The 7,022-nt window shown below is 47.3% G+C and overlaps 1 pseudogene; it reads right to left on the bottom strand.

Moving 5' to 3' along the window:
- Nucleotides 1–1,685: 1,685 nt before the first annotated feature.
- Nucleotides 1,686–1,803, bottom strand: LOC126210491 (5S ribosomal RNA; annotated as a pseudogene).
- Between the last annotated feature and the right edge of the window lie 5,219 nt (nucleotides 1,804–7,022).

The raw sequence follows: 7,022 nt of genomic DNA, 5'->3' as shown, positions 1-7,022 counted from the left end.
GTAGTTGAGAGGATGTCGAGGGCAGTTGTTGTTCTGTTGGGCGAGAGAGTAGATGCTGTTCGGTTGGTGTAATGTATAGATGGAAGAAGTTACAACTGTAAGAGTGTATTTCAGGAGATGGGCTTTTCATTTATGATGCTGATGTAATGGAAAATTTTTTGTCAATATATAATGAGGTAAAAAGGTATTACAGTTTTCTTTAATGACAATGCCTCTTGCTCACAGGTACAGTCAACAAGGCATCTGGCTCGTGTTCATTTATTAGACTTGTAATTCTGGTTTCTATGTGCAATTATAGTATTTCTGGTTTTTCAATTAGTTCATTGTAAATGGTGTTTAAAATATTTTGTCACATTGAGAAAGAACCGAGCCAGATACATGTACGTTGAGTCACACTACCACACACAGAACAGTTACTCCTGTGCTTTGTTGTTTCGTAGCTTTTATAGTTGCAGAGGACTTAATTAATCAATTGTGTTAACGGAAATTCCTTGTCATTCTCTATTTTTATTTTATGCAGTCAGATTGCGTGCTAATACTAGTCAGGGCCAACCGGTTACGAGACTTCGTAACCGAATACACAGCTACTAAAATTATTGCATTTATTCATTAATATTTTTAATTAAGCCCCCATGCATTTTTTCTGGTAAATGCCAACGGCCTTCCGCAGTGATAACATCGGTTGCCGTCAGATCACCGAAGTTCAGCGCTATCGCGCTTGGCTAGCACTTGGATAGTGGTGTTCCGTCCAGGTCTGCCGAGTGGTGTTGTCAAGCGGGGTTCACTCAGCCCTTGTGAGGCCAATTGAGGAGCTGCTTGGTGCAGAATTAGCAGCAGCGGTCACGAAAACTGACAACGGCCAGGAGAGTTGTGTGCTAGTCACATGCCCTCTGTATACGCACCCCAGTCTGAGGATGACACGGCGGCCGGTCGGATAGCATCGGGCCTGCAAGGCTTGTTCGGATGGTGTTTGCTTTTTATATTTCTGGTATACTGTAAGGTCGTGATGAAAATTAGTGAAATTACATTGAAATCCAGACCATTAGCTGCTTACAGGGGTTGATAAATGTCAGCGGGGACGTTGGAAGCAAGTAAAACCGAAGCTGCGCCTTCTGGCCCAGACAATCCAAACGGGACCAACCGACCGCCGTGTCAACCTCTGCCCTATGGTGTCATGTGAATGTGGTATGAAGGGGTATGGGGTCAGTACACAGCTCTCTCGGCCGTTGTCGACATTCCAGACCTTCGAACCGCTATTTCCCAGTCACGTATCTCCTCAATCCATATTACAAGGGTAACTGCTCCCCGTTACAGTCCTCCCACCAACAAAAAATCCGTAGTGGTACTGGTCACACATATTTATGTTGTGCACAAAGTAGGATCATCTTATTTTTGACACTGAGTTATTGGTAAGCTGTTCTATTCTATCTGTTTTTGGCAGTGACGCAAAAGTCGAAAGCAAAGGGTAGCGGAGTATCTTCTCCCGAATAGCCTATGAAGGCCCAACGGTAACGACCGACCGCCGTGTCATCCTCAGACCACAGGCGACACTGGATGCGGATATGGATGGGCATGTGGTCAGCACACTGCTCTCCCGGCCGTATGTCAGTTTCCGAGACCGGAGTCGTTACTTTTCAATCAAGTAGCTCCTCAGTTTGCCTCACAAGGGCTGAGTGCATCCCGCTTGCCAACAGCGCGCGGCAGATCAGATGGTCACCCATCCAAGTGCTAGCCCAGACCGACAGCGCTTAACTTCGGTGATCTGACGGGAACCGGTGTTACCACTGCGGAAAGGCCGTTGGCGTAGCGGAGTATAACGCAACAATATTTATTCGAGGCGAAGAGTCATTGCCGAAATGATGATATCGTTCTTGATTGCTCAATATGTGAATGAAGTCAGCTAAAAAACGCTGGTTTCTAGTAAATCTGGCACAGAATGAAGGGAATAGCGGTTCAGATTTCTGTTAAGAAATAGTAGCAAAGGAAAAAATATCAAACGGACAATTGATGTCTTTCTCAAACTTTAGGAGAGCAACAGCATACCAACAGCTACCGTCTCAAGTGAGTTCCCACCATGTATCTATAAATTTTGTTTTTTCGCTTAGCTGCTGGGCTGTTTAGCGTCAGTTAATAATTACACTGTGCAGAATGTCACCTTCGCTCTCGTAAGTTAGTCCCGTCGTCCGTTTATGTCTCGCGATTTGTATTATCAAGCCGGACTGGGAAATTTATTCCAGGATGGTCCTGCAGCTGACAGCGTTACTTACGTACTGCAGACGTGCGACGCTACTCTTAGCTGTGAGATATGAAAGCGGTCAGGCTCTGCCGACATAAGAACGGGGCCTGAGAGAGTCGTGGCGTGGCGGCTAACGACACTCGGCTAGACTGTGATCAGAATTCCAAACAGGTGCCAAGCGTCAGCCTAGGCGCAGCACACCGGCTTTCTACTGGCGCTGACGTGTCCCGCTCGGCAGTCACTTACCCGCTGCTCTGCGCGCGTTACACGCGAGTAATTGTCTCTTTTCCTACACTGACGGCAGTCGCTGCTATGTTTTACCAAGTAGAGCGTACGCCTTTCGCTGCTGACGTCGGCTGAATAGGTGAAATACCGTCTCTCTCTCTCCTGTACTGTCCTGTTTCGTGTAGAGAAACTGCATCAAACATTAACGCTGTCGGTCTCGTCAATCAAGCGTTTAACCGTAATGTCCATCTGCATTTGTCTTTGTCAGCGTTGCCCGTCATCACTTAAAATACGCCTACTTGTTTCGTTATTCCCGCAGAAGTGCTTGAAGGTATGTGTATTCCCACAACCTCTTCGTGTTTCCCCTAAGATAAGAAATAAACCTGTTGTGTTATGCTTACTCGTCTAATGTAGGATGCCTAGGAAAGTTGCTTTCTCGGTTCGCTGCATCTACATCTACATGGATACTCTGCAAATCACATTTAAGTGCCTGGCAGAGGGTTCATCGAACCACCTATTATTCCAATCTCGTATAGCGCGCGGAAAGTATCTTTCCGTAAGAGCTCTGATTTCCCTTATTTTATCTTCGTGATCGTTCCTCCCTATGTAAGTCAGTGTCAACAAAATATTTTCGCATTCGGAGGAGAAAGTTGGTGATTGGAATTTCGTGAGAAGTTTCCGTCGCAACGAAAAACGCCTTTCTTTTAACGACGTCCATCCAAAATCCTGTATCATTTCTGTGACACTCTCTCCCATATTGGTCGATAATACAAAACGTGCTGCCTTTCTTTGAACATTTTCGATGTACTCCGTCAGTCCTACCTGGTAAGAATCCCACACCGCGCAGCAGTATTCTAAAAGAGGACGGACAAGCATAGTGTAGGCAGTCTCCTCTGTTACATTTTCTAAGTGTTCTGCCTTCCCCACAACCTTTTTCTGTGTGTTCCTTCCAATTTGAGTTGTTCGTAATTTAATAACTAGGTATTTAATTAAACTTACGGCTTTTAGATTAGACTGATTTATCGCGTAACCGAAGTTTAACGAGTTCCTTTTAGCACTCATGTGGATGACCTCTCACTTTTCGTTATTTAAGGTCAACTGCCACTTTCCGCACCATTTCGATATTTCTTCTAAATCGTTTTAGAGTTTGTTTTGATCTTCTGATGACATTATTAGTCGATAAACGACAGCGTCTTCTGCGAACCTCCGAAGACGGCTGTTCGGATTGTCTCCCATATCGTTTACATAGATAAGGAACAGCAAAAGGCCTGTAACACTACCTTGGGGAACGCCAGAAATCACTTCTGTTTACTCGTTGACTTTCCGTCACTTACTACGAACTGTGACCTCTCTGACAGGAAATCACAATTCCAGTCACATAACTGAGACGATATTCCGTGAGCACGCAATTTCACTACGAGCCACCTGTGTGGTACAGTGTCAAAAGCCTTCCGGAAATCCAGAAATGCGGAATCGATCTGAAATCTCTTGTCAATAGCACTCAGCACTTCATGGGAATAAAGGGCTAGTTGTGTTTCAAAAAGACGATGTTTTCTAAACACACGTTGACTGTGTGTCAATAGACCGTTTTCTTCGAGATAAATCATAATGTTCGCACACAATATATGTTCTAAAATCCTGCTGCATATCGACGTTAACGATATGGGCCTGTAATTTAGTGGATTACTCCTACTACCTTTATTGATTATTGGTGTGACCTGTTCAACTTTCCGGTCTTTGGGTACGGATCTTTCGTCGAGCTAACGGTTGAACACGATTGTTAAGTATGAATTAAGTATTGAGTTAATTACGAAAGAAAAATATTACTGTATTTAACTTTGTGAGATATAGACATGTCGCAAGCAAGAGGCGAGTGACAAACATAAGCAAGCTCGGCAGTAACGTGCAATTCGTAATAGAAGTGAACCAATACATTTTGTAAGTCAATTCTGTAGCGTTCGTAGGTCGGCTCGACTTTAACTCGGGCCGCTGCTAGGCTGCGCGGCGCTGATATTCGGTCGTCCTAAAGAGGAGTCCGTCAGCATACTGTAGGTTGACGTCGTCTCACAGCGATTTCTGCTCTACCGTTCTTGATCGTCTTGCCGTCGCTTCACGTTATACCTGAACATCCCCCCACCCCCGCCGCCGCCACCCTCCCACCAGAGCGACAAACCGTCATCTAAGGAGCTCAACAACGGCGGGGAAGGCAGAAGTGCAGATGCTGCGTTGAACCGGAAGCTGTGGCTGCGGGCTACGTCAGGCTTCCGGTCGCACCCCGCCATCCGGCCTTCGCTCTGGTGGAAACGTACCCCGGAAAACGACCGGAAGGGTACGCGTCCACCTCCTGAGGCCCATAATCAGATATACGAGGGCAGTTCAATAAGTAATGCAACACATTTTTTTTCTGAAACAGGGGTTGTTTTATTCAGCATTGAAATACACCAGGTTATTCCCCAATCTTTTAGCTACACAACACTATTTTTCAACGTAATCTCCATTCAATGCTACGGCCTTACGCCACCTTGAAACGAGGGCCTGTATGCCTGCACGGTACCATTCCACTGGTCGATGCCGGAGCCAACGTCGTACTGCATCAATAACTTCTTCATCATCCGCGTAGTGCCTCCCACGGATTGCGTCCTTCATTGGGCCAAACATATGGAAATCCGACGGTGCGAGATCGGGGCTGTAGGGTGCATGAGGAAGAACAGTCCACTGAAGTCTTGTGAGCTCCTCTCGGGTGCAAAGACTTGTGTGAGGTCTTGCGTTGTCATGAAGAAGGAGAAGTTCGTTCTGATTTTTGTGGCTACGAACACGCTGAAGTCGTTTCTTCAATTTCTGAAGAGTAACACAATACACTCCAGAGTTGATCGTTTGACCATGGGGAAGGACATCGAACAGAATAACCCCTTCAGCGTCCCAGAAGACCGTAACCATGACTTTACCGGCTGATGGTACGGCTTTAAACTGTTTCTTGGGAGGGGAGTGGGTGTGGCGCCACCCCATTGATTGCCGTTTTGTTTCAGGTTCGAAGTGATGAACCCATGTTTCATCGCCTGTAACAATCTTTGACAAGAAATTGTCACCCTCAGCCACATGACGAGCAAGCAATTCCGCACAGATGGTTCTCCTTTGCTCTTTATTGTGTTCGGTTAGACAACGAGGGACCCAGCGGGAACAAACCTTTGAATATCCCAACTGGTGAACAATTGTGGCAGCACTACCAACAGAGATGTCAAGTTGAGCACTGAGTTGTTTGATGGTGATCCGTCGATCATCTCGAACGAGTGTGTTCGCACGCTCCGCCATTGCAGGAGTCACAGCTGTGCACGGCCGGCCCGCACGCGGGAGATCTGACAGTCTTGCTTGACCTTGCGGCGATGATGACACACGCTTTGCCCAACGACTCACTGTGCTTTTGTCCACTGCCAGATCACCGTAGACATTCTGCAAGCGCCTATGAATATCTGAGATGCCCTGGTTTTCCGCCAAAAGAAACTGGATCACTGCCCGTTGTTTGCAACGCACATCCGTTACAGACGCCATTTTAACAGATCCGTACAGCGCTGCCACCTGTCGGAAGTCAATGAAACTATACGAGACGAAGCGGGAATGTTTGAAAATATTCCACAAGAAATTTCCGGTTTTTTCAACCAAAATTGGCCGAGAAAAAAATGTGTTGCATTACTTATTGAACTGCACTCGTAGAAGGCGTCGGCCGCTGCGGCGTGGGCGGGTCCAGTTCCATCGGTAGGACGAGAGAAGGAGCAGGCGAAGCCTCCGACTCCATGCGGTCGTCCTGCGGTGTCGTCATGACACCCTCTGGCGGCTGCTGTGGCCGCGCTGTCCGCGGGATCCGTGAATCTGGGGGAAGAGGCACGGAAGGATCACGGTGCGGATCTGACTGCGATGTCGCCGCTGCAATCCGTCGGGGCCTGAAACGATATACACGCAAACGCCAAGTCGAAGGACGATCTCCCCTAGCGCCCACCGTCTGCTGCCGCTAAAAATCCTGCAAAACTCAATACTATGCGGCGCGAAGCGATACTTGCGGTCTTCCTTCGGCGCCGGATGCTGAAGAGGGTGGAGCAGGTGGAGCAGTGCCTGATGGTGGCGGCCGGTGTTGGTCAATCTCATGGATGCGAACGATAGGAGGCATGAAACAGTTGCAGTGCTTGACCCCTGGCGTGTGCGGAGCCAAATTGGGCCATCTAATGCTTGAAGGTTCTGACAAAACGTTCCGCTTCGCCGTTTGACTGTGGATGGAACGGTGCACTAGTTAGATGCTGCATACCATTGCGTTCACAGAATGTTTCAAATTCATTTGACGTGAACTGAGGGCCGTTGTTCGACACTATGACTTCAGGTAAACCTTCGAGGTAAAAAATAGAAGACAACACCTGCTTTGAGCTACGGGATGTCGACGAGTTCATTGGCACAGCAAAAAGAAACTTGCTATACGAATAACCACAATCATCCAAAAAGTGTTCCAAAGAGGTCCCGCAAAGTCTATGAGCGCATGTTTCCATGGTGATTGCGTCTTAGGCCAAGCAGAGAATGT

This window comes from Schistocerca nitens, chromosome 1, assembly GCF_023898315.1.
Source record: "Schistocerca nitens isolate TAMUIC-IGC-003100 chromosome 1, iqSchNite1.1, whole genome shotgun sequence".
Classification (NCBI taxonomy): Eukaryota; Metazoa; Arthropoda; class Insecta; order Orthoptera; family Acrididae; genus Schistocerca; species Schistocerca nitens.
This window is presented reverse-complemented; position numbering and strand designations above follow the sequence as displayed.